Genomic DNA, 27,945 nt, shown 5'->3' on the forward strand with positions numbered 1-27,945 from the left:
CTGAGGAGAAATCTCTGGACGAGCAGCCCTTGTCTTGATGGCAGATTTCCCAGCCACCACCTGGGAATACCATACTGCTGTGACGAGCAGGTCTTGGCAATTCCTGAAGTTAGTGGGCTGGAACTTCTTTTGTCCCAAGTACTCAGGGAGCCTACTCGGAAAGATGGAGCCTTCCTAGACTTGCTAGTTGTGAATGGGGAAGGGCTCGTTGGTGACGGGATGGCCTTGGCCAGAGTGATCCTGAAATGGTTGAGGTTTAAAAGGGTCAGTGTCATGAGAAAATAGGCCGGCAGTGTTGCTACCCTGGAGTTCAAGAGCGCAAAGGTTATGCCCTTCAGGGAGGTACATAGCAGAGTGCCCTGGGAATGAGAATCATTTCTTGGAATTCATTTACGTAGTCTCCTCCCCGTCACGCATGCTCAGTGATTTGAGTCGGTGGCCCTCAAGGGGGCTCTGGTGGTCGTCAGTGGTCACCCAGCCGTGTTTGCTGGATGACCCTCTTCTTGCAGGCATGCGCAGTATCCTTGCTGTGGATGCACCCGGCCATAACGACTTACTTCATAAGATTAATATCTCCGAACCTATTGTTCAGTTTGGTAGGCACTGTACAAGGAACATAGCAGCATTGTTACCTTGCCATGGTCAGTGAGCTTCATTACTTATTACCTTGGTTACAAACTAATTTTCCCAATCCGATTCTATAGCTACATTAAGTTAAAATCTTACAAATAGAATCAAATCATCCTAACTTTTATATAATCAACTTTTGATTGCTTTATCAAAATAGATGTAACATTTCCCCCCTTGAAAGTTTTGAAAATTATTTCAATACTTTCACTATACTAATCATTTTCTATGTTGGACGAAACTCTGGGATTGCTTGTCTCTTTTGCTGTTCTGCAACAGCTTGGACGATCGTATGAGTGAAAGAAGCTTCACGAGTAATTTGCTTTTTCAGATATGTTAACCGATTCATCATTTTCCAGGCTATGACATACAATATTGCTGACAAGGTCAAACTGATCAAAACCAATATTAAGAGAATCACGATGGGGTGACACAACTTGTTTAGGATGCCTTGTAGCAGTAGGTGACCATCCAAAAAGTGTGTCCCACCATCTAAGTTCTGCATCACTCTGCGCTCTTTCAAAAACTCGGTTGTATTTCTTTCACATTGTGATGAACAATTATTAGGGGTTTTTTGTCCATTTTCCTTAATTTGTTTTCCAGAATTGCAATCAAATCCTTGCGTTATAATAACTGTTTCACTAAAGCGAGCTTCATGTCCAATGGGTATAGGTAACAATTCGTGAATCAACATGTAGTTAGACTGCAAAAGTTGGTGAGATGTGACTGGGGTCGAATAAGAAAAGTCACATCCATCAATCGTAGTAAAAATTACAACCACAAAAATTTGAATGATTTTTAATCTCTACGACTACCTTATCTACATATAAAAAATCACAAACAGTCCTCAAACATACACAGCCCTTACCAATATATATAATAACTGTTTTAGGGTTCTCGTTAGGATGAACCTCAAAATGGCAAATATTTTGTTCAGTATCCAGACAAATATCTTGTGCCTCAATTGCATTACCTTCACAGACAAATCCTTGTTGTTCTCGCACGATGCAAGATTCCAAATTAACAGTTTGCCATTTTTCATTCATCTTTCGGGCCCATACTCTATGCTCGGAAGGCTAGAGTATAGTTTCCGTTGTGGTTCAACCCTAATGCCCCAATGGGATAAATTGAGTATATAGTAGCATTAGATATAGTGAGCACAAAAGTTGTAGCTGTGTTTGTAACGGGATCCTAAGTAAAGTTTACCAGGCTCCACCAGGACTGGAGTTCTTTCTCAAAATCAGTAGCACTGTCCCAAACTATTTCCTAATTTCAGTGGGGAGAGTGCCGCCTTCACCTTCTCTTATAATTGAGGCGGCTACCGACTGCATCCATAATTGAGCCTGGATACAACTAAGAGCCAAAGAGAGGTTATTTTGGATCACCCCAAGTGCGTCTGTAATTAATTCGTGGTCCCTTACATTTACTCTTTCCCATGTTGGTAATATATTTGACAACAGCCACTGGTTAGTTCCTAAAGCCAATAAAGAGGATCGTAAAGGTTGTTGTAATTTAGCCAAATCACTAATTGAGGCAGCCAGTTTGTTCATTATTACTTCTGAATCAATGCTATTTAAAACTCCCAATCCTGTTCCCAAAACACCGGTCAAGTCTCTCCGTGTCCTTTTCATAGTAAGAGTTCGTTTCTGCAGCCAGGTGGTCCATCCCTCATATGAAATTTTTAAGAAAGGTGAACAAGCTGGTTGAATATCTGAAACATTGTTTTGCATTGACAATTCCACTCGTTTGAGAGACCATGCCGGGTTAAACAACATTTGTTGCAAGCCTGTATTTCTAATCACATACGGTCCAATTTCAAAGATTTTCGAATTAAGCGCAACAATTGGTTGGGTAGTAGGTATTATGACGTCTATTTTAAGTTCTCCCCAGTATTTGGTGTTATTTTTACCACATATCACTCTATGGGAGTATTGTACAGCAGTCAAATTTAACCAAGAGTCTAAATTTTGATTTTTACACAAAATCGGGCCATGTGGTCCAATTTCATAACTGTTTATAGGTTCGATGCGAGATTCAGTGATTAATCTGCCTCTTATTGTGATGTCATTTCCTTGTGGTACCATAAAAGAGGGGGTGACTGCACCTTTACTGGTTAACGTAAAGAGAGTATCTGTATCAGCGTGCGTGACTACTGCAACAAGCATCACTAGGGGTTTAGTTACAGCATTTATTTGGAATTTAAATGTAAGGCCTAATAGTCCTCCTGTCAATGGATTAGGTCGCCAATCGCACACCACATCAACTGGTTTAGTTAAAGGAACATTATGCCAACAATCTCCTTGTTCCTTAATACAGGATTTGGTGATTTCAACATTATTGGTACTAGGGTCTAAGGAGTAGTTACCAACATTCTGTTGACGGCAACACGCAATGAGAGAATCTTGTTTGTTACATTTCCATTCAGTGGTGGGACAGAGTCTCATTGTAATATTAGAAGTAGGGTCTAATAGATTTCCGGAGATGGTAATTGAAGAAGCTTTCTCATGAAGAGATCCTTCCATCTTTCTGCATCCTACTTGAATTCTTTCTCCAATTGTTCCAGTTAAGACACGGACCCAGTCCTTTCTGTCCCATTCCCACTCAGGTGGGTGGTAAACTTCAGATTCGTGCATTACTGCAGTGGCTAAATTTGGGGAACGGTCTTTGGGATATGGTCCCACACTCCAGGTATATTGGACAATAGCTTGGGACCATGGCCATTCTGTATTTCTTTGGCTACAAATTAGTGATGAAACACAAAAAGTGTTATCAGTCTAATCAAACAATTCATAATATTCATAATTCAATAGATAACAGGCTAAAGAAACTGGTCCTTAGAATTTTTACACAGTCTAAGTTTCAAAGGTCCCTCTTGCGTAGATGTCCACTGATCTGGCGGTGCCTTCTTTACTCGAGTGTAGTGAATCCAAGGCTCCACTCCTTCTACCTTGATCGCGGTATAAGTTGTTAACAGTACCTGGAAAGGTCCCTTCCACTTTTCCTGGAGTGGTTCAGAACCCCATGTCCTTATATACACAAAGTCAGCCGGCTGCTATGGATGTACAGGCGTATCAAGAGCAAGCGGCCTGGTCAGCACAATATATCTTCTAAGCGCTTCGAGGGTCTTTCCTAAAGAAATCAGATATGGTTTTAAATCTATTTCCCCTGTTACCCTCATGTCCCCTGGGATTAAGGGAGTTTGGTAGGGTTTGCCATATAATATTTCATATGGACTTACACTGTCTTTAGACCTTGGTTGGATTCTTATTCTTAACAGAGCTAATGGCAAAGCCTGTGGCCTTTTCAAAGATGTTTCTTGGCAAATTTTACTCATTTGTCTTTTCAAGGTCTGGTTCATCCTTTCAATTTTCCCGCTTGATTGCGGTCTCCAGGGAGTATGCAAATCCCAATTTATCCCTAGGATTTTACTTACCTGTTGGACTATTTCCGCTACAAAATGTGGTCCTCTGTCAGAAGATACGCCCAATGGTACCCCAAATCTCGGTATTATTTCTTTTAGTAATATTTTGACCACTTCTCTTGCTTTGTTGGTGCGGCAAGGAAAAGCCTCCGGCCATCCAGAAAACGTATCAATTAATACCAACAAATATCTATACCCATTCTGTCTAGGTAACTCAGAGAAATCGACTTGCCAATAATCTCCTGGGGAATTACCCTGCTTTGTTACTCCTAAAGGTGCTTTTCTCTGGTTTAAGGGATTATTTTTAAGACAAATTGGACACTTAGCTATTATTGATTTAATTATTCCTGTCATTCCTACACATACTACAGATGTTCTCAAATTTGTAACCGTAGCGTCCACACCCCAATGTGTCTGCTCATGTTCTTCCTTTGCAAGTTCTGTCATAACTTGTGGGGTCACTATTACCTGATTCTCTGGTGTTACCCACCATCCTTCCGCATTTTGGGATGCCTTTAAGTTCTCTGCCAGTTGTTCGTCTAGCTTACTGTATCTTGCTTTTAAATTTGGAATTTTTATCTGTTTTACTGGTACTCATGCAAGGATACCTCGTTCTGCAGCCTCCTTTGCAGCTTTATCCGCCAATCGATTGCCTATATTTATAGCAGTTTGACCAAACTGATGAGCCTTGCAATGCATTGCAGCCACTTCCTTTGGTTTCTGTACATCTTGCAAAAGTTGAAGAACTTCCTCCTTATATTTTATAGGTGAGCCCTGGGCTGACAACAGTCCTCTTTCTTTCCAGATGGCTCCATGAGCGTGGATCACACCAAATGCCTATTTAGAATCCGTCCAAATGTTTACCCTTTTCCCTTCTGCCATCCGTAAAGCCTGCTTCAGCGCCACCAATTCTGCTTTCTGCGCTGATGGATTTGCAGGTAGTGTCCCTGACTCCAATACCTTGTCGGTGGTAACAACAGCATATCCGGCTATTCGCCTTCCCTCTTGCACAAAGCTGCTTCCATCCGTAAACAGTTCCAGATCAGGATCCTTCAAAGGTTCGTCCTTCAGGTCCGGTCTGCTGGAATAAACTTGTTCAATAGTTACCAAGCAATCGTGTTCCAATTTCTCAGTAGGATTTTCTGTTGTCAGGAACATTGCTGGATTTACAATTGCTGTGGCTTTTAATTCCACATCATCTTGTTCCAATAGGACAACCTGGTATTTCAACATTCTGCTAGGGGATAGCCAGTGACCCCCCTTTTGTTCCAAGACAGTTATAACCATGTGTGGTACATATACCACTATCTTTTGGCCCATGGTTAATTTTCGGGCTTCCTGAATCAGCAGCACTGTCGCTGCCACGGCACGCAAACATCCCGGCCATCCTTTACTCACGTTGTCAAGTTGTTTAGAGAAGTATCCCACTGGTCGCTTCCAGGATCCCAGCCGTTGCGCCAGCACTCCAAGGGCCAGATGTTGCCTCTCGTGAGCAAACAGTGTTTTTGTCTTACCGGCTTGGCTCCAGGTTTTAAAGGCACCTTTACCGGTTCTGCCAGTTTGGATCATCCTGGAACTTCACTTGCCCATACCAAGGGAGTGACTGCATTGTCCACCGCTTCTGGCATTTGTTCTTCTTTGGAGGAATTCTGTAACATAAATACTCTCGCCTCTATGGCTTTTGATTCTGGTATTAGTAATCTGATTTCTCCATCTTTAAAAATTATTTGTGCATCTAATTTGCTTAATAAATCTTGTCCCAATAAGGGCAACGGACATTTGGGCATGTACAAAAATTGATGTGTTTTACCTACTATTTTCCCAGCTTAAATTTTAACGGTTTCAAGAAAGGCCAGTTCTCTTTTCGCCCCGTCGCACCAACACCCTCTGCTGATTTATGGCTGAGTTTCACTTTACACATTTATTATTCTCAGTCAAGATTGCCAGAATTTTTCCCTCCCTTTGCATTTGTCTGACTTCTTTTTCTTTTTCTCTGTTGTTATACACAGTCCAGGCTACTTCAAGCATTTTACCTAAGTCTCTGGACTCAGCCCCTTCCAGTTTCTGGAGTTTTTCTTCTAGGGCTGATTGTCCCATAAATATAGAGGCCAATTGTTTAGCTTCTTCCGTGGTGGTTTTTGTTTTGTGGGCCTTTTTTTTTTTTGTTTGGTGTTGTTTTTGTGGGGGTTTTTTTGGGGGGGGGGGTCCAAATTAGTGTATTTTCTAGCAGTCACCTTCAGTCTTTCCATAAAGGCTGAAGGGGACTCATTTAATTCTTGTCTCACTTCATAAAGTTTAGACCGATTAATTGCTTTTGGCATTGCATATCTATCACCAAACAAAATCCACTTCTGAGATCTAGTCAGCATCCCTCTGGGTCCCGGTTGATTAGGGTCCCACTCAGGATTTGTGGATGGAAAATTCTGGTCCGCTGTCCCTTGTATAATCCCATTAGCATGAGCTCCTTCTACTTGTTTTCTGGCCGTATTTAATACCATTTTCTTTGCAGTATCTTCCAACAAAATATCCAATATTCAACCAATAATTCAACATCGTCATCTTCAAATTCACGTTTAAGACACCGTTTACCATTATCACAAGCTGAGCAATCTTTTTCCAAATGTTATCAGGTTCCTGTCCCTTTAATGCCATTATCGCGGAACCAGGTGAAAACAATTCACATTGCCTTTGCCATTCCGGATGATTTCGCAATGTGAAAAACAGATCTACATATGCCATTTCGTTCCATTTACCTTCCCTTTTACAAAATAACATTAATTGCAAAATGGTGTTATATTGCAATGTCCCATTTTCCGGCCACTTTTCCCCATTTTCTAAAGTGTCTAGTGGCCACCAATGATGACAATATTCAATCAACTGTTTCCGAGTCAAAGGATCAACATTTCCCAGATCTTTCCAGTGCTCCAAAATGCATCCCAGTGGTGTTTTTCGTGGGCTTGGTTTCTTACTCGGAAAAGTGCCCATCTCCCAGGGACTTAGTGGTTGTGATTGTGCACTATCACAAGCACTCAGTCAGAGGGACCCCAACCCGTGTTAGAGCTCCCTCAGGGATTTCCCCTGCCACCGGAAATCCCAGGGATTTCTCCTGCCACCAGAAATCCCAACCTTGGAGGCTTCCCCTCCCCTCTGGGCCCTGCTCCACAGGCTTTCGCCTAGCAGAGACTTTTCCCTGAGACGTCTCTCCAGCCCAACTCTGCGCAGCTTTCACCGCGCCTTACGAGCAGGCCTCCCGTGCTCTTCGCGTGGGCCTGTCCCAATGTGGGCCTGTCCTGATACGGGCCTGTCCCGGAGCCACGGGGTCCTTACATAAGGTACCTTCACATACTTCAATTAAATGAGAATGCCTTTACCTCTCCCAGGGGTCTTGCTCAAAGCTCTTCGGTCCGGAGATCGGAGGTTCTCCCCGAGAATTCCCCGGTGCCGGCTGGAGGTCCTGTGACCCACGGATCCGTCGAGGTTCAAAAGCAGTGTCCCACCTGGGTCGCCAAAACTGTCACCGAAATCCGGGAATAAACCTCGTAACACCAATGTAGTGTTAAAAGGCAGGCATTCTTTATTGCAGCGCTGGATGCACGGGGGATAGCTCCACCCAACGTGCATGCCAGGTAATCACCAATACACCGGTTATATAGCATCAAAACATACATATTCATCGTTTTTCTCAGAAAGGGCAGTCCTATGATAATCATTTCTTGGAATCCATTTCCATATTCTCCTCCCCGTCACGCATGCTCAGTGATTTGAGTCGGTGGTCCTCAAGGGTCTCTGGTGGTCGTCAGTGGTCTTGCACCTGTGTCCGCTGGATGACCCTCTTCTTGCAGGCATGCGCAGTGTCCTTATTGTGGGTGCACCTGTCCATAACGACTTACTTCATAAGATTCATATCTCTGAACCTATTGTTCAGTTTGGTAGGGACTGTATGTGGAACGTAGGAGCATTGTACCTTGCCATGGTCAGTTAGCTTCATTACTTATTACCTTGGTTACAAACTAATTATCTCAACCTGATCCTATAGTTTCTATTTCACGGCCCCTATCCCACGGTTACAGTCCTGTTGGCAAGAGTCAGCTGGAAGCAAGGGACATGGTCTCAGCAGCCCCACAAGAACTGGATGCTGTTGTCCTTCTCTCGCACCAAGCAGCATCCCTCTCTCCTGCCCACATCTCTGCGTGTCCCTCCTGACCTGCTGAGGATCAGCACCACCCTGCACCTTCATCTCCAAGGTGGGAACAAGGAGCAGATCTTCTCTGTCCACCTAACCTTTTTCTCTTTAGCCTGGGAAGGACCTGAAACGATCCTATGTTTAGGCATGTCCACCAGCAGTGGAAGATCAGTGCTGAGCAGAGCCGCCGCAGCTGCCTTGCCGTGCCGCTCAGAGGCAACCTTCCTTCCTGCTCCCATTCCCCAGCATCTCCTTGGCCTTCGGGCAGCTTTCAAAGCTCACAGGCAGGCAACGCCGAGCCATGGGAACGCCCCGCTCCTACTTTCTCCCTAATATTTCCACAGTGAGTAAATCTCCATCCTTTTAGGGCTCTCAAATCTATTATGTTTACATTTGCAGTGGATTCCCTGGCCCTGTTATTAATGAAAACCTCCAGGAAAGCTCCTCAAATACAGCTTTGACTTTCTGCCCAGGAGCTGTGGACAAGGGGAAAAAAAAAAAAATAATAAGGCAACATTAATAAAGCAGGAGGTTTCTATTAAGTCTGAGGGACTGGACGCTCTGGCTTTCTTGGATGCTGAAATCCTCTAGTGCGAGCTAAATCTCATACACTTCATTTTCCCAATCTCTCCTTCAATATATTTTAAGAGAACATTGCTAGTAGCAGAGTAAATAATGCCCTAACTGCAAACGTGGGGTCTGCAGGGTGGTGTGGGGTCAGCCTATGGGCTGTGGCATTCTCCACTGTGCTCTGCTTGTGGTCTCCGCCCTCACTCCGTAATCAGGGGGTTGAGCTTGAAGAGGTTTTAATTAGCCGCAAATACAAATAACAAGCAATTCCTTGGAGGCTGGGGAAGGAAGTGGGTGAGCTAACATTATGGAGATGTGCACTGAGTCACAAAATAGGCAAATCAACGAGCTCTGTAACCAACACCACTATATTCCTCACCCCCTGGCTTTTTAACGAGTAAGATTGGGGTGTTAAATTCTGATTCGCATTATACGAGCAACCCATATTCTCTAAAGTTGAGTATTAACCTTTTTAATCCTTTTTGGCCTCTGTTTTCAATGGGTATTGTGTTTGTCTTACCGGATTTGTTCCAGGTCTAAGGATAATTCTTACGGGTTCCGCTCTTCTGGATCTACCCGGGACCTCATTAGCCCATACCAAAGGTGTCGCTGCATTCTTCACCTCCTCGGGAATTCCTTTGTTAGTCTTCGGTTGTTCCTGCCACATCAAAACTCTTGCCTCGATGGCTTGAGATTCAGGGATTAATAATTGAACTTCCCCATCTTTAAAGGTGATCTGCATTTCGAATTTACTCCATAGGTGCCATCCCAAGAGTGGTATAGGACATTCAGGCATATATAAAAATTGGGGAGTTACCCATTGTTTTCCGAGCTTAACATTTAAAGGATGGGAAAAGGCACGCTGTTCCGCTTTCCCTGTGACACTCACAACGTTTACTGTATCATCGCTCAATTGTCTTTGATAAGTATTTAACAGAATAAGTCACCCCAGTATCTACAAGAAAATCTATTTTCCATTTCCCCAGCTCTACTGTAGCCAGGGGTTCTGCTGGGGAGGTTTCCCCCGGTCCCCTTCAGGACTTAGTTCAGGGGAACTGACGTGGAAAGGGAGCTGCTTCTTGATCGTATGGTGCCTCCTCCAGAACCTCTGCACTGACAGGAATAGGACCCCTAAAACGGTCCTTACTCTTTCCAATGTCCCAGTTCTTTCCAATAGGCACACTGATGATCTCCTAAGGTATCCCTGGTTTTTTGTGCTGGAGGGGCCTCGCCTCTCCCCCCATAGTATTGCCGTCCTCCCCTGAAGTTGCTGTTTGCTGACGCTCCCTGCAGTGCAGCTCTCAGGTTACCCTCTCTTTCCCTGTCTCTCCGTGCCTGTCTCCGCTCTCCTTCGTTTTCTCCTTGCTCTTCTCTAACTTTCTGCTCTTGCTCCCTGTTATCAAAGCCCAGCCATGCAACCTCCGACATCTCTCAGTAATTCCAAATCCTCCTCCTCCTCACGCCCGCACTTCAAACCCCGTTGCCCCGTACTACAAGCAGAGCAACACCTTCACAGCCTCCCGCTGCCTTTTCCTGCTTTTCTAATGCTGATGCCAGGGGGTCTTGCAGGGTAAACCCACAGTCCTTCAGCCACTCAGGATGATTTCACAGGGTGAAATACACATCAACATAAGGTACCTCATGCCATTTCTTCTCCCTTCTACAAAACAACATCAATTGTAACATTGTCCTTTTATTCCAAATTTTTATTCTTGGGCCATTTTTCCTGATCATCCAAATTATCCATCGGTCGCCAGTGATTATAATATTTTATCAGAGTTCTCTTATCTGTTACACCTCCCGGTGAACCTTCTGTTTCTTGCCAGTGTCTCAGTATGCATCCTAATGGACTCTTCTTCAAGATTCATCCGCTCTGATCGCTTCTCATTTTACTCGTTTAAATGTCTATCTTGCCAACCACAAACAATCTTTACTATTTCGGTAGCACGCTCCTTCTTTTCCCAAGGGGTCCACACTTTACACTTACTTAGCACACTCTACGGCTGTCCCAGATTGCATTCACAATCTCTGTTTAAACCATAAACATTCAAAAAGAATTATTGGTTTACACTATTTTTCAGGTTGTAAAAGGCAATATTCTGGTTCCCACATTTACCAACAATTCTACTTCAGGGGCTGCACCATTCAGATTTTCAGTTAGTCTTTTAACACGGCAATAAAGGACATCCAAACTTACACGGCAATGCTACTATTAATCTAAGCTAATTACCCACAATATTGGGCCCCCTTTATCAGGTTGCCTCAAACTTTGTGTCTTTTTTCTAGTTCACACCCAAGGACTGTTCCCCTATTTATGGCTTCTCTTATCCCGTTTCTACATTCCAACTCTTTTACTAATTGTTTTCTTTCGTACTGGAGCATGAGAGAGGCGAAGCCTGAGTTTGTGGGGCCTGACTCAAGTGTTGCCAAGTTATACGTTGTGTTTTAAAATTGGTCTAGGCTAATTAGTTTCCCTTATTCATTCCTTTTTGAAAATCAGAGGCTGTGTTTCCATTGCCGTGGAGTAAAAAAGTCACACAAGTGCCTTGGTACCAAGAAGCCACCTCAGCATAGTTGTGGGGTTCTCCTCTGCATAACTTCACCTGCTTCCTAGTAGACACGGTGCTGCCCAAGCTCGGGGGTTTCCAGTGCTCAACCCAGCTTGGCCTGAGCCACATCAGAAGTTTCTACCCTGTGCAGCAAGAATTTCAGAAACTTAGGACAAAGCGTTCTGTCCCTGCTGTTCTGCTCACACATACCTTGGTGTAAGAGAGATTGGTAATTGGCAAGGAAAGAATTCCTTGTTGATTTGAGAAATCTCCAAGTGACCCACAGAGAACCCAGTCATCTGGAGGGTACGTCCCTACTGACCGCGTGGCCCGTGGACTGAGCTGCGAGATAGGGAAGCTCCTGATGTCGGCTTCAAAGCAAGCCTCCTCCATCTGGTTTTGCTCCAGGTGGCTGCATGGTTGCCATTTGTTTTCAAAAGACAAAAGGCACTGGGAATTCAGCTTGGGGGCTTGGAGAGGGAGAGAAGAAGCAAGCATGTCTTTCCCAAGGGCAACTGCTTGGTGCTGGGAAGGACGCCCCTCTGTAGCAGCGTCAGCGTAGCTTACGGGTGATGCAAAGCTGAGAGGATCTCCCAAGTCAGTGCTGCAGGAACGTGGCAGTTTGAGGACCGACCGTGTTACAGCTCTTCTTTTGCATATCACTGTTGCTCAGGCAGGGTGAGAGCTTTGGTTTCCATTCCTGTTATCTCCAGGAGGAGACGGCCATGGGAACCACCGCTGCTTATGCAGTTCTGTGCAAAACAAGTCTGTGGCATGAGAAGAAAGATTTGGAAGACTTTTTTACTGCCTTCCAAATGATTTTGCACACTCAAGTAAAAGAAAATCATCTCAGTTACTGAGACTGAATTAACTTTTTATTTTCCCTCTCCTTCAGGCCCATCCGAGGAAAATGGAAGAACAAATTGTATGGGGGACATTTGGGAGTTGAGGGGGTGTAGATGTGAGATGGGTTTTTTTTTCTTTTAATCGCTTTAAGACTTGAGTTACAGTAAGGCAGTTTCTCATCTGCTCTGCCAGTCAGCACAGTAAGCTTATCTGAACATCCCACTATTAGCCCAACTGAGCTACATGAATGTCACATTTGCAGTTGGTGCTTCCATTTCATTGGACTGTTTTACTGTTTTACAGCATAGCTCTGCTCTGAAAATGTTAGAGACTATAGCTAAAGACTGAGAGAAGCTAATGGATGCTGTGTGCTTTTTTCCAACTTAAAGAGCATGGACAAGTTCAGAAATTTTTGATAGAGATGATATGAAGATGAATTAAGAACATAAATGAATTCAGGTGGAATTTCTCTGTATCTGCTAAAATGCTGCCTTTCTTCTTCTCCTTGAGGTAGAGTCCCTTTAGTGGAAGACTGTTCTCTAAGTACTGGAGACCTTGAGCGTGAACGGTATCTTCTGGATGGGGGTGCCCTTGCCCTTGAACGGTGATAACCATCTGACCTTCACCTGCAACGATTGTTACGACTCTTCCCTTCGTCTCTTCTTGGATACGGTGGCGATCACGAGTGGGAACGAGAGTGGGAACGACTAAATGAGTGAGAGCAGGAGGCAGTGCGGGAGAAGCACTGCAGGGAGACTTGGACCTTAAAGAAACCCAAACAAACCGACGAAAACAATAGAGGAAGTTAATTCAAACCAGTCACTGGGCTGGGAAAGAAGGCCTAAATCTTGGGGGACCTCAAGTCTGGTGGCCTCCTGGAGAAGAAACAATTACCGTGAGAGATTTGGTGCTTCTAGACAACAGCGCCTGCCTGGAGTTTGGTCGTCAAAAACCTTTGCAGAAAGGTATGTTGTGAAGGAGCAGCAAAATAGCTTGCTAGTGACTCACACTAAAGGAACTCACTCGGGGGGAAGACTGCTGCCCCTGCCCGGTTTTGGTTGGGAGGTGTCTGCAGGAATGGTGGGCTGGCTGGTGTCAGGTGTTTCAAAGGTGCTATGCGGCCACAGCACCACTTTGCATGGCAGAAGGTGACGTGGTAACTTTTGGTAGACTGATGACAGGGGTGAGACAGACCAGCTGTTGGATGCATATTTGGCCTTTCCCAGGTCTAGAGCAGCAGCAGCAGCAGCAAGCTGTAAGGCCTGACAGCTTGGGAACGACTGCTCTGAGTTCTGCGTCAGGTTTTGCCACCAGGAGCATCTCATGACACTTGTCTCACCCCTGCCTGAGCATCCAGGGCCACCTTGGCCCCAAGTGTCACTGAATGGACAGGCAGCCTTGTGCCGGGTACCGCTGCAAGGCTGGGAAGTGGCAGTAACTCCTGCCCCTAGTCCTGCCCCAAATTCAGCCTCATGGCTATTCCCTGTCTCTCGCAGGTCCTTTGCAATCTACAGCACATGGGCAAGCAGCCTGAAGCACAACGCCCGACGCACAAAGCCTGGCTGTCTTCCTGCCGCCACTGGAGTCCCTTCCTGCGAGTGAGCTGCTCGCCCTCTTCTTTCTCTGCTCTGGATCTGCCACCACGAACTGAAGGGCCACTGGAGCTGGGGGGTCTACAGCCCTGATTTACCATTCCAGAGGTAAGGAGAGAAAGTGACCGTCCGAGGGTTTCATGGGGATGGGAGAGCAGAGCTAAAGGTAAAAATAGATTTCCTCTGATTTCCAATATAACCTACAAGTAATCCACAGAACATCAGATCATCCTTTCACCTCTGGCTAATAAGAAAGCCTTGTCACCTTCTGATCATCTGCTGCCATTTTTTCCCCCTTTTCTCCTGGCAAAACTTGTCAAATTCACTTTCCTCTAAACTGTTCGTGGTTTTGGTCAATCTGCTTGCTCTGAGGAATCTATTTCATGGACAAACTCTAACCAGTTCTGCTCAGCATGAACTTCCAGAGTGCAGCCTGGAAACTGGTGACAACCCACTGACTTCAGTGCTAGAAAACTATTTTCTTGGACTTCATGCTTTTCCTATGCAACAGTGTGGTGGGTGGACCCCGGCTGGGGGCCAGGCGCCCACCAGAGCCGCTCTATCACTCCCCTGGTTTACCAAACAGGGGAGAGAGAAAAAGTATAACAAAAAGCTTCTGGGTCGAGATAACGACAGGGAGAGATCACTCGCTAGTTTTCGTCACGAGCAAAACAGACTGAACTTAGAGAGGAAATTCATCTAACTTATTACTAAGCGAAACAGAGTAGAGGAATGAGAAATAAAATCAAATCTGAAAACACCTGCCCCCACCCCTCCCATCTTCCCAGGCTCAACTTCACTCCCAGCTTCAACCTCTGCCCCCCCCTCAGCAGCACAGGGGGACGGGGAATGGGGGTTAGGGTCAGTTGATCACACGTTGTTACTGCTGCTTCTTCCTCCTCAGGGGGAGGACTCCTCTCATCGTTCCCCTGCTCCAGCATGGAGGAGTCCCTCTCACGGGAGACAGTCCTTCACCAACTTCTCCAACGTGAGTCTCTCCCACAGGGTGCAGACCTTCAGGAGCAGACTGCTCCAGCGTGGGTCCCCCACGGGGTCACAAGTCCTGCCAGCAAACCTGCTCTGGCGTGGGCTCCTCTCTCCACGGGTCCACAGCTCCTGCCAGGAGCTTGCTCCAGTGTGGGCTTCCCACGGGGCCGCAGCCTCCTTCAGGTGCCTCCCCCTGCTCTGGTGTGGGGTCCTCCACGGGCTGCAGGTGGACTCTCTACACCCCCTCATCCTTCCTCCATGGGCTGCAGGGGGACAGCCTGCTTCACCATGGTGTCTGCAGAGTTTCTACATCTTGTCACTCCTCTTTCCGGCTGCAAAAGCTCCCTCTCTAACTGTTTTTTTCCTTTTTAAATATGTTATCACGGAGGTGCTGATGGGCTTGGCCTTGGCCAGTGGTGGGTCCATCTTGGAGCCGGTTGGCATTGGCTCTGTCAGACACAGGGGAAGCTTCTAGCAGCTTCTCACAGAAGCCACCCCTGTAGACCGCCCCCCCCCCCCCCCCCCCCCCCCCCAGCTACCAAAACCTTCCCATGCAAACCCAACACAAGTGTGCTGGAAGAACTGTGCCTGGCACACTTTGCCCACCTTCCTCTTCACTCTCCCCCTGGATCTTAATGCAGAAGGAGCTTTTGGAAACCAAAATTATCCTGCTCTTCCCACAGAAAAAACCACAAGTGCAGAAAAGGGGGAGGGGGAGAGAAAATGAGATACTGGGAAAAGAAAGTGCTACAGAAAAGTCAGGAGACCAGAAGGAAAAAACCAGGAACCAGTACAATAACAGGGAAAAAAACCCCAAAGCAACAAAAAACCCAACAGACTAAGAGAAAGCAAGAGGAAGAGAAGCCATTGCAAAGGATTATTGTTCTCGCCTGTTTTTTTCTTTCTCCATTACCTGAACCTGTCCCCAGGTGACTACAGGATTTCATTAAGTCACTGTGTGACCCCTAGAAGAGTTTTATGGCCCAGGACAGACCCCAGTGGCCATGATGACCCAAAGTCACTGGCCCACTAGCCAACAGATCTGCTGAAGCCCTGCCAGCACAGGGGACCCTGTGTCCACTGCGCTGAGCCCTCCAGGCTGCAGAGCAAGAGCCATCAGAGCTTCAGATGTTGCAGGGTCCTGGATGGGGTTTCCATTCCTCCCCTGGAAGGTGCTGCCCCTTCAGAGCAGAACAGGGTACAGGAGCATCCCTTAAAGCCGAGTTAAACGGCTGTCAGGAGCCCCTGGCTGATTTTGCAATGCAGGGGGCACTCGCGCGTCCCCTTCCATGGGCCGAGTGGAGCCCGGACGCAGTTACCAAAGTACCAAAGAAGAGAGAGGGAAAGCATTTTCACTGTTACTTATTTAGTTATTTATTTTTTACTTGTCCAACCTTGAAAAGAACGAACGAGACAGCTAGAAGGGGCCTTAATGCTGAAGGCCAGCACTCCTTCCTGGCAGGCCTGTGGTGGTCTGCCTCTCCAGAGGAGCGGCTGTCTCTTACGTCTTTGCTTGACACACTGCTGTTCTTCGTGTGCCGCCGTGGAGCGTCTGGCTTCCTCTGCAGCCTCCCGTCGGGCAGCCTTCTCGTCTCCAGGCCGAAGAGACCCCGTCTCCAGGCCCCAGGGACCTCGGTGGCCCGCTGAGGGACTTCTCCTGGCGCAGCGGCTGAAGCTGTGACGCCATGTTGTCTTGTCCCCTTTTCTCGGGGCTCAGTGCAGAAGAGATGACACCCCTTCAGAAGGGGTGAGGGGTAGGGCAGAGGACGGGGGACGGGAAGGAAGCCTGCAGGCCGGCCAGGCGCGGAGGGTCAGCCTCCCGGCTAGCGCCGAGCGCGGAGGCAGGGCCGGCGGTAGGGCACTGGCCGGATGACCCTACGGCACCGCGTTGATGGTGGTGTGGAGGGGAGCCCTGGCACGATGTTGTGGTGCCAGGGGAGCCATCCTGGAGGTGGATCCACCTCCATCGGCTCCTCCTCGTCTTCAGGTGGATCCACCTCCATTGCCTCTGCACCATCAGCTACGTGGAAGAGGACCGCGTAGCTGATGGTGCCTCCCCTCTGACGCAGCCTCTTCCTCCGCGCCTCCTGCAGCTCCTCCTGTGGGCGCCCACACAGAGGTGAGCGCCCGCTCGCTTCGCATCGTTGAGCCTTCATTCTTCCAACCAGCGTGGAATCTGAGGACTCGAAAGCTCAGCGAATGTGGGACAAGTGCTGGGGGGCCAGTATTTATAGGGTCCGGAACAGAATGTGGTGAGGTAGCTTGTGACATCAGGAGGCCACTGTGATGGCTATGCAAATCTGCTGCCATTTTTCACTTTCCTCTAAACTGTTCATGGTTTTGGTCAATCTGCTTGCTCTGAGGAATCTATTTCATGGACAAACTCTAACCAGTTCTGCTCAGCATGAAACTCGGGAGTCAAGAGTGCAGCCTGGAAACTGGTGACAACCCACTGACTTCAGTGCTAGAAAACTATTTTCTTGGACTTCACGCTTTTCATATGCAGCAGTAAAGGAAGAAAGTAGAAATTCCTGAGGTGGCCGTAGCATTGTTGTTGCTCAAGCATGTTTTGCACATGGTAATGCACCTTTCTTGGATTTTGGTTGTTCAGATGAGGCGCCTCCAGCCTTTCTCTTTCTCCTTGGCACAGCTGAATTTCTCCTGTCAAAAGGAACAGGACTGTATTGAGGGAGGAGGTTGAATTTCTTCTCAAATGCTTCTTCCAACTGTGCTAAGCTAAAGGGCAGGCAAAGCCAATCCAATTAAATGTAACTCCATTTCTGTAGAAAAAAAAATAATATCTTGTTTAGGAGAGTGTGTGCCTATATACATTCCTATCTCCTTAATGTAGAGAGAGAGGGAAAGAGATAAGCGCGCACACACGGTAAACGTCATACTGTGAACCCAAGTTTGGGAGGAGAATGTACACTCCAGCTTCTGCATTTGTAACTCAGTACAAATTGATTAGTTGCGTATATGAAAATTAGAAAAAATACAGGCATGGGTTTCACGCTGGGGACATTTAGCTCTGTTTGCTGCACAGATTGGTACAGGAGCTGTGTCTGCTCTGTGAGGGGAAGGAAAACAAGACCGTAAAGAAACCAACCAATAACATGGTTTGTAAAACCTCACATGAAAGTCCTAACATTGGAATGGAAACAATAACAATTCAAAGCAGAGGAATCCGAGTGTCCCAGAACAGTAGCTTGTTTCCCACTTCTCTTACCCAGCAGAGAGATGCATCAGCCCCAGTGCGTGAGGATTTACAAGCGGTGACTCAGGCTGCAGCGTGGGGCTCTGCAGGGCTACAGCCCCCTCTCCCTCCGGTGCTGCTTTGCCAGCACCCGTTTCTCCTGACTTTTGTGGTACCCACCCCACGGATAGATTTTCACTGGGCTTTTTGTCCTGCCGGCTCCATCTGTTTCTCAGCCCCAGCTCTGTCTGCTTGGGAAGGGCGACGTGAGGCTGTGCCCCCTTTCCCACTGCTGGCACTCTTCCTCCAGGTGCCACCGCTCTGCCAGGACCGGTCATCTCCGGTGACACATGCCACCCTGTTTGTGCTGTAGCCAGGACTGCCTCTGGTCTGCTCCCGTTTACAGCAGTATCGCTTCGGAGTAAGACCGTCCATGCCAGTGCTGTGCTTTGGGGGAGCTGCATTCAAGCCCTGACAAGGAAGAAGAAAAATCAGAGGTGGCATTCCAGATTTTTCAGTTTCAATGGGAAAAGACTCCCAAGGCAGGTTCCCTCCAATCCGTGGGCCAGTCTCGATGCACCAGGTGTTTTGGAGAGGATAGCACTGTTCTGGTGTCAGATTATGTTCTTCTGTCCTGACACCCACCAAGGCTTTGTTTTAAGATATTTAGGAACTGGATCACATTTCTGTGAACCCTGCAACCACCTGCAGGCTTTGAAACCTGCCAGTTGCATGGTCTTGGGGTGCAAGTCTGAGGGGTTTTTCGGTTTGCGCGCTCCCGTGCCCGCTCCAGCAGTGGCACGGCTGATGGTGTGCCCCAGCTGAGGATGCCTCTGCAGATACGCCTCATTTTGCAGAGCCAAGAATAGGAACCCTGACAAGCATCAGCATTTCCAAACCTGAATCTAGATAAAGTTAGTGCCAGGTGAGAGGTGGGTGACAGGGTCTCAGCTTGGGCTGAGCCCATGCAGAGGAGCTGCTGCAAGGCAAGAGTCCCTTTTCCTCGATGACAAGTGGCTTGAAGGGTTTGCGTTCTCCGCTCCACAATAACTTGTAGTAAGCAGGGTGCAATCTGCTAAACCTTATTGCGATTGGTTGTTTTTCCTGGTGGAAAAAGGCTTTACAATGGGTAGAGATCATTATGAAAGGAGGACCACAGCCTTTCACACGTGCTGGTCCTCCAGGTACATGCAAAGAGAGGTCTGTGTGGATACCAGAGCTCCTGCGAAGGAGCTCAAACACCCAACCAGCATGTTTCCAGCCAGCTGAGACCTCTGGCCACCGGTGGCCTGGGGGAGCGCGGGAGGGAGGGAGGGAGGGAGGGAGAAGTGAGTTTTCTTACCAGCTGGGGAAAAAAGGCAGTGAAGCCTATGGATGGAGACGGACTGCAGGGTCAGATGCCAAAGCAGCCTTCCTAGGGCTGCTGGTCAGACCCCTGACAAGCCCCGGTACCCTGGGAGGCAGCAGCCAGCCCTGCAGCCTGCTAGCGAAACACTTCAGCTCCAACACGGCTCCTCCTTCTGTGCTTTTCAACAGCCCTGCAGCCCCCCAGCCCCAGCCCGCTGCGCTGGTGGGCCGGGGAGCTGGAGGCATTTTCCCAGCGCTCTGATCTAACAGCACCAGTGGGACTGTTTCCAGCACGCTGCCACTGGAGGGCTTATCGGCCTCCCTCCCTATCTCCCACCACCCCGGCCTGATAAACGAGGGGCTGGTGGCAGCCGGGGGAAGCGCCCAGAGCAGGGGCTGGAGCTGGGGACTGGCCAAACACAAAGGTGGCAGGGCTGGGGTGCTTCTCCCGTGAGCCCCTCCCTGTCAATGAGGATGTTGATACCTGTGACTATGGAAATCTTAAGATCAATTCAAGCAATTAGAGCCATTGCTCAATCCATGTAACCAAACAAAAGGGAAACCATTGTCACTTAGGAAACAATTAGTTGTAAGCTAAGGAGCTCTGGAACAATCTCATTGTAAAGAGCTGGGCCTTGGAAGAACAGATGTGCAAAAAAAGATAAGAGAGTTACAAGGTGATCCCAAAACCGGCCTTGAGGGATAAGGTATATGTGATACCAGGAGTGAGTCTGAAGACCCCCGAGGAGGTGTCAACAAACATGGGGGAAAGACCTTAGCATATGCTAACGAGTTCCCAAGGAAGATCCCTGCCTGTGATAAGCACTACTGGGAAAGATACTGAATATGTCTATGAACATAGTAGAAATACTTGCTAGTTTTGTCTTTTGGGTGTGCACCTTAGGTGGAGTTATCCCCCGTGCACCCAGCGCTGCAATAAAGAATGCCTGCTTTCTAAAACTTCCAAATAAGCCTTAGAGAGTGAACTATTTTGCCGCTTTCAGTGTGGTGGAGGGGAAGCAGCAGAGCAGGCCCTTCCCCACAGGGTAACAGAGAGCAAAGGGTCATACTGGGGAGCAACCAGCTTCCAGGCCCGGGGCAAAGGGAATGCCCAATGGAGAGGTGATGGGAGCATTGTGGGAGCAAGGAAACACATCCCCACAAAACTCAGAGGCACACCAGAGTGGCTCTAATATTTCTTGCCAGGTGGAAAGTAACTGCTGACACCTGCCTATCTTGGGCAGGAACAGGTTTTCCCTAAATTAGCCTAATTAGCAGGGCATAAAAAGCAGCTCACCTGGGGCTGTGTCTCTCTCTGCTTTGTGTTGGAGGGGTGGCTCTGAGCTGCAATAGCCTGGGAGCATCTGGGATGTCCTGGATGCTGAAGGTGTGTCTCCCTTACCCACTGAGCAGAAAAGTTCAAAAAGACTTGGGTTTTTTTTTTTTAATCTTCAGGAAAGATGCCCTGGTGTGTCCCTATGGACACCTGAGCAGTCCCTGTGCATCCCTGGGGGTCCCTCAGCTGCTCCCTGGCTGGCCTTCAGCTGCTGTGGGTGTGGGACATACAGCTATTGCTCTCTAGTGGCTCCGGGCCTGGGGAAGGCTGGCTCCCCCCACCCCTGGCACCGGGGATGCTCGGGTCCTGCTTCCGGTCTCCCCCACTCCGGGACACCCGGGCCCGGCATCGTGGGTGTGATCGCACCCGGCAGCAGCTTGCCCACGCCCGGAGGTGGCTCACCCACTCGGTGGCACCTTGTCCCTTCATCTCATGGGGGCTGGACCGTACCAGGAACAGCTGGCGGTGGTGTTTTGGGGTTTTTTTTGCCCAGGGTTTGGTGTGACAGACCTGGCTTGCAGCCCCCGGGCACGGCTGATGGGCACTTACACCTCACACTGGGTTGTTTCCCAGCCTGGGAGAAGGTTTTCCCCGAGCAAGGAACCTCATGTTGGAGATTTTGGAGAATAAATGAAGTAGGGAGTTTGTCTCCAAATACTCCATAGCTTTCTTGTAATGCATTTTAAACCATTCAAGCTGGGAAGCGCGAGGCTTTGGTAAAATGCACGTACAGGAAACCCAAGAGGGAGGTAGTGAGACTGTGTGGGAGCCAGGGCCCAGAATGGACTTTGCATAACTCCTGGGATTGAGGGAGGGTCCTCCCTGTGTGCAGGGCGTTGTGAAATGCTGGGGAATCCCCATCTGTTTTGGAGGGTTGTGGTGGGTTGACCCTGGCTGGGGGCCAGGTGCCCACCAGAGCTGCTCTATCATGTCCCTTGTTCACCAGACAGGGGAGAGAGAAAAAGTCTAACAAAAAGCTTCTGGGTCGAGATAAGGACAGGGAGAGATCACTCCCTAGTTATCGTCACAAGCAAAACAGACTGAACTTAGAGAGGAAATTCACCTCATTTGTTACTAAGCGAAACAGAGTAGAGGAATGAGAAATAAAATCAAATCTGAAAACACCTGCCCCCACCCCTCCCATCTTCCCAGGCTCAACTTCACTCCTGGCTTCAACCTCTGCCCCCCCTCAGCAGCACAGGGGGACGGGGAATGGGGGTTAGGGTCAGTTCATCACACGTTGTTTCTGCCGCTTCTTCCTCCTCAGGGGGAGGACTCCTCTCGTCGTTGCCCTGCTCCAGCATGGAGGAGTCCCTCTCACGGGAGACAGTCCTTCACCAACTTCTCCAACGTGAGTCTCTCCCACGGGGTGCAGACCTTCAGGAGCAGACTGCTCCAGCGTGGGTCCCCCACGGGGTCACAAGTCCTGCCAGCAAACCTGCTCTGGCGTGGGCTCCTCTCTCCACGGGTCCACAGCTCCTGCCAGGAGCTTGCTCCAGTGTGGGCTTCCCACGGGGCCACAGCCTCCTTCAGGTGCCTCCCCCTGCTCTGGTGTGGGGTCCTCCATGGGCTGCAGGTGGAATCTCTACACCCCCTCATCCTTCTCACAGAAGCCACCCCTGTAGCCCCCACGCCCCCCCAGGCTACCAAAACCTTGCCATGCAAACCCAACACAGGTTGCTAACCAATTTGTGGCTGCTGATTATGTCCATTGTATAGCCCCAACCTGAAGTGAACGATGGAGTAAAGCTTGTAGTTGGCAGTGGGTGCAAGTAATATTTTATTTTCTGTCAAAATCATGTCCTTTGATTGAACTTTGTTCATTATAATCTAATTCTAATAGCAAAACACACCTCCATTCTAAAAGCTACCCACCTTTGAGGTATGAGCACCCCTCACTGGGCATGCTCCTTGAATTTCTCTAAGCATATAGGTTTAAATCGAAGCGAGAAAACTTTCTACCCATCACAATAAGGTAACCATGTGATGCAAATGTAATTTTGTAATGGTTTTGTAACCTAAGTGTATAAACGTATAAGGGCTTAAAGGCTAGGTGTGCATGTTAGGAGGAGAGATCCCCCATGCACCCAGCGATGAATAAACCAATGTTGGCTTTCTAAACTGCATTTCTGTTTGGAAAGTTGTTATTGCCCTTTGAGCGGTAACAAGGGGGACCGGCATGAGTGAGGTGAGAGGTTCTGGGAGTGGAGAAATAAGCAGGGCTCCTAAGCTTCCTTTCATGGTTCTTGGCAGTTTGTCTCTCTTTTTTTTTTCCCTTTTTGAGGGCAAACACTGAGAAAAGCAACAGTCTGTGGAAACAGAGCATTTTGAAGAAAAGTATATGGTGGGAGTTAAAACTAAATCTTAAGACTAAAACGTGCAGATACCTATTAATGGAAGAGATCCTCTTTCTGCAACTTGTGGAACTAGGTTTTCAGTTGGGAGGCGGGTGAGTCCACTTTCTGCAGGAAGGAGGGGTTTCCTCACCTGAGGGAGTGGGTGATTTTGCCTGGGTTTGGAGCAGCTTGGGCGCTCCCTCCCCCCCTTGCTCTGTGTGACTGGAAGGCTCCAGCTGGGCATAGCACTTGTAACCGGTTCCTGGTGGGACTCCCCCAGGGGTGGGGTGCTGCCAGTACAGGCCTCAGGGCATTAAAGGGCCCTCCTAGGGTGAGGGATTGTTGCCGGAGCATTCTTTCAGCCTCCTGCAAGGCTAGACTGACCACAAAGAGGCCTTTCTCCCAGACCCAGTATCGCTTTTCTGCAGCTTTGAAGCTGCCTGAGTGAAACCCTCCGTTGCACGCTGCCACACGTGTAGAGATGCCCCAGGAAGGGCAAAACCCCGTTCCACCTGGAGCGGATCTGTGGGGTGTGCTGGGCCCAAAGCTTGCTATGCCCCTGCTTCAAAACCCAGTAATTTTGGGGCTTCCTCATGAAGAGGGGTCCAATCCCAGGAAGCTCTTTTGCACGTTAGATCGTGCAGGGGACGAGCTGTGGCAGAGAAATCCGGACTGTGCTTCCTCCAGCATACCAGCAAGCCTAGGGTATGTTGCAGCTCCTTTTTGTTTTCTGGGCTTTCTCTCTGTTGTAAGGTGGCCAAGGTTTTGTTGGTATACACACGGCTCCTCCTTTCCACCAGCTGCCTAAGAACTTCACCTCAGCGGAGGGGAGTTGTACCTTTTCTGCCGGAACCTGAAGTTCTCAACTTTCCAGGTGAGTAATTCTTTTCCTTTTGGGTTTGTCCCACTGCAGTGGCATGGGACCCCCCCCCGATATATCATCAATGTCTTGGTACGTTTTAACTCCTGAATCCAAAAAATTTCACTCAATAGCCAATGTGACTATTAAGCAGGTATCCTTTATTGCAGCGCTGGGAGTCGCACGGGGATATTTCCACGAGTGTGCGTCTCGACGAGGCACAAATTGTACGTGATTTATATTACAAAGAGTTACATATTCATCAGGTTTCCGATAAATTTAGTACATATTCATTATTATTCCGGGAACTCCTGAATATATGCTAATGTCCTGATACGCCTGCGCAGTTTCTTTCTCAGGTGGTCGTCAGGGGTCGTCCTCCTCAAATCTTCCTCTTTCTCCTCTTCTTCAGCGTACACAGTTGGGTGACCTCTTCTTCATGATCTCCGTTTTGCAAGCTCAGCAACCTCGTTATCTGTCCTGCCCGGATGGTCCCAGGCTTGTTGGCATATTGGGCCCCCTTTATCAGGTTGCCTCAAACTTTGTGTCTTTTTTCTAGTTCATACCCAAGGACTGTTCCCTAATTTACGGCTTCTCTTATCCCATTTCTACATTCCAACTCTTTTACTAATTGTTTTCTTTCGTACTGGAGCATGAGAGAGGCGAAGCCTGAGTTTGTGGGGCCTGACTCAAGTGTTGCCAAGTTATATGTTGTGTTTTAAAATTGGTCTAGGCTAATTAGTTTCCCTAATTCATTCCTTTTTGAAAATCAGAGGCTGTGTTTCCATTGCCGTGGAGTGAAAAAGTCACACGAGTGCCTTGGTATCAAGACACCCACCTCAGCATAGTTGTGGGGTTCTCCTCTGCATAACTTCACCTGCTTCCTAGTAGACACGGTGCTGCCCAAGCTCGGGGGTTTCCAGTGCTCAACCCAGCTTGGCCTGAGCCACATCAGGAGTTTCTACCCTGTGCAGCAAGAATTTCAGAAACTTAGGACAAAGCGTTCCGTCCCTGCTGTTCTGCTCACACATACCTTGGTGTAAGAGAGATTGGTAATTGGCAAGGAAAGAATTCCTTGTTGATTTGAGAAATCTCCAAGTGACCCACAGAGAACCCAGTCATCTGGAGGGTACGTCCCTACTGAGCACGTGGCCCGTGGACTGAGCTGCGAGATAGGGAAGCTCCTGATGTCGGCTTCAAAGCAAGCCTCCTCCATCTGGTTTTGCTCCAGGTGGCTGCTTGGTTGCCATTTGTTTTCAAAAGACACTAGCACTGGGAATTCAGCTTGGGGGCTTGGAGAGGGAGAGAAGAAGCAAGCATGTCTTTCCCAAGGGCAACTGCTTGGTGCTGGGAAGGACGCCCCTCTGTAGCAGCGTCAGCGTAGCTTCCGGGTGATGCAAAGCTGAGAGGATCTCCCAAGTCAGTGCTGCAGGAATGTGGCAGTTTGAGGACCGTGTTACAGCTCTTCTTTTGCATATCACTGTTGCTCAGGCAGGGTGAGAGCTTTGGTTTCCATTCCTGTTATCTCCAGGAGGAGATGGCCATGGGAACCACCGCTGCTTATGCAGTTCTGTGCAAAACAAGTCTGTGACATGAGAAGAAAGATTCGGAAGACTTTTTTACTGCCTTCCAAATGATTTTGCACGCTCAAGTAAAAGAAAATCCTCTCAGTTACTGAGATTGAATTAACTTTTTATTTTCCCTCTCCTTCAGGCCCATCCGAGGAAAATGGAGGAACAAATTGTATGGGGGACATTTGGGAGTTGAGGGGGTGTAGGTGTGAGATTTCAAGTAGTTTGTGCGTGGCAATAGTGAGAGAGCCTGTATTGTTCCATTGCATTTAGGGCTAACTGCCTGCTGCTGATCCTCCCTCAGCTCTCCCAGACGCACATCAGTCTGTACAGCCTTAGCACATATGTTGGAGAAAGAACAGAGGGTGCAGAAAATTAGCAGAATGAGCTTTTTTTAACACCTTCATTGTATCATATTACACTGCAGCCTTAAAATCAGGGTTAGCGAGAACGTTTTTCTCCAGCTGCAAGCTTTAAGCAAATACTGATAAGTGATATAAATGAGCAATATCAGGGCAGCAAGTAAGGTCTTTTAAATCTTTTAAATTGTTGTGGGGTTTTTTTCCTTTAATCACTTTAAGACTTGAGTTACAGTAAGGCAGTTTCTCATCTGCTCTGCCAGTCAGCACAGTAAGCTTATCTGAACATCCCACTATTAGCCCAACTGAGCTACATGAATGTCACATTTGCAGTCGGTGCTTCCATTTCATTGGACTGTTTTACTGTTTTACAGCATAGCTCTGCTCTGAAAATGTTAGAGACTATAGCTAAAGACTGAGAGAAGCTAATGGATGCTGTGTGCTTTTTTCCAACTTAAAGAGCATGGACAAGTTCAGAAATTTTTGATAGAGGTGATATGAAGATGAATTAAGAACATAAATGAATTCAGGTGGAATTTCTCTGTATCTGCTAAAATGCTGCCTTTCTTCTTCCCCTTGAGGTAGAGTCCATTTAGTGGAAGACTGTTCTCTAAGTACTGGAGACCTTGAGCGTGAACGGTATCTTCTGGATGGGGCTGCCCTTGCCCTTGAACGGTGATAACCATCTGACCTTCACCTGCAACGATTGTTACGACTCTTGGATACGGTGGCGATCGCGAGTGGGAACGACTAAATGAGTGAGAGCAGGAGGCAGTGTGGGAGAAGCACTGCAGGGAGACTTGGACCTTAAAGAAACCCAAACAAACCGACGAAAACAATAGAGGAAGTTAATTCAAACCAGTCACTGGTCTGGGAAAGAAGGCCTAAATCTTGGGGGACCTCAAGTCTGGTGGCCTCCTGGAGAAGAAACAAGTACCGTGAGAGATTTGGTGCTTCTAGAGAGCAGTGCCTGCCTGGAGTCTGGTCGTCAAAAACCTTTGCAGAAAGGTATGTTGTGAAGGAGCACCAAAAGACCTTGCTAGTGACTCACACCAAAGGAACTCACTCGGGGGGAAGACTGCTGCCCCTGCCCGGTTTTGGTTGGGAGGTGTCTGCAGGAATGGTGGGCTGGCTGGTGTCAGGTGTTTCAAAGGTGCTATGCGGCCACAGCACCACTTTGCATGGCAGAAGGTGACGTGGTAACTTTTGGTAGGCTGATGATAGGGGTGAGACAGACCAGCTGTTGGATGCATATTTGGACTTTCCCAGGTCTAGAGCAGCAGCAGCAGCAGCAGCAGCAAGCTGTAAGGCATGACAGCTTGGGAACGACTGCTCTGAGTTCTGCGTCAGGTTTTGCCACCAGGAGCATCTCATGACACTTGTCTCACCCCTGCCTGAGCATCCAGGGCCACCTTGGCCCCAAGTGTCACTGAATGGACAGGCAGCCTTGTGCCGGGTACCGCTGCAAGGCTGGGAAGTGGCAGTAACTCCTGCCCCTAGTCCTGCCCCAAATTCAGCCTCATGGCTATTCCCTGTCTCTCGCAGGTCCTTTGCAATCTACAGCACATGGGCAAGCAGCCTGAAGCACAACGCCCGACGCACAAAGCCTGGCTGTCTTCCTGCCGCCACTGGAGTCCCTTCCTGCGAGTGAGCTGCTCGCCCTCTTCTTTCTCTGCTCTGGATCTGCCACCACGAACTGAAGGGCCACTGGAGCTGGGGGGTCTACAGCCCTGATTTACCATTCCAGAGGTAAGGAGAGAAAGTGACCGTCCGAGGGTTTCATGGGGATGGGAGAGCAGAGCTAAAGATACAAACAGATTTCCTCTGATTTCCAATATAACCTACAAGTAATCCACAGAACAGAAGATCATCCTTTCACCTCTGGCTAATAAGAAAGCCTTGTCACCTTCTGATCATCTGCTGCCATTTTTTCCCCCTTTTCTCCTGGCAAAACTTGTCAAATTCACTTTCCTCTAACCTGTTCATGGTTTTGGTCAATCTGCTTGCTCTGAGGAATCTATTTCATGGACAAACTCTAACCAGTTCTGCTCAGCATGTAACTCAGGAGTCAAGAGTGCAGCCTGGAAACTGGTGACAACCCACTGACTTCAGTGCTAGAAAACTATTTTCTTGGACTTCATGCTTTTCATATGCAGCAGTAAAGGAAGA

The 27,945-nt window shown here is 48.1% G+C and overlaps 1 long non-coding RNA gene across 1 annotated transcript; it reads left to right on the plus strand.

The window, feature by feature from the left end:
* The first annotated feature begins 13,720 nt into the window (after positions 1-13,720).
* LOC129200872 (uncharacterized) lies at positions 13,721-26,470 on the plus strand. Its single transcript, XR_008575147.1, has 4 exons — positions 13,721-13,896; positions 23,741-23,861; positions 24,259-24,375; positions 26,362-26,470. It is a non-coding gene; the product is annotated as an uncharacterized LOC129200872 (long non-coding RNA).
* Positions 26,471-27,945: the final 1,475 nt, after the last annotated feature.

The sequence above is a fragment of the Grus americana genome, unplaced genomic scaffold (genome assembly GCF_028858705.1).
Source record: "Grus americana isolate bGruAme1 unplaced genomic scaffold, bGruAme1.mat scaffold_601, whole genome shotgun sequence".
NCBI classification, from domain to species: domain Eukaryota; kingdom Metazoa; phylum Chordata; class Aves; order Gruiformes; family Gruidae; genus Grus; species Grus americana.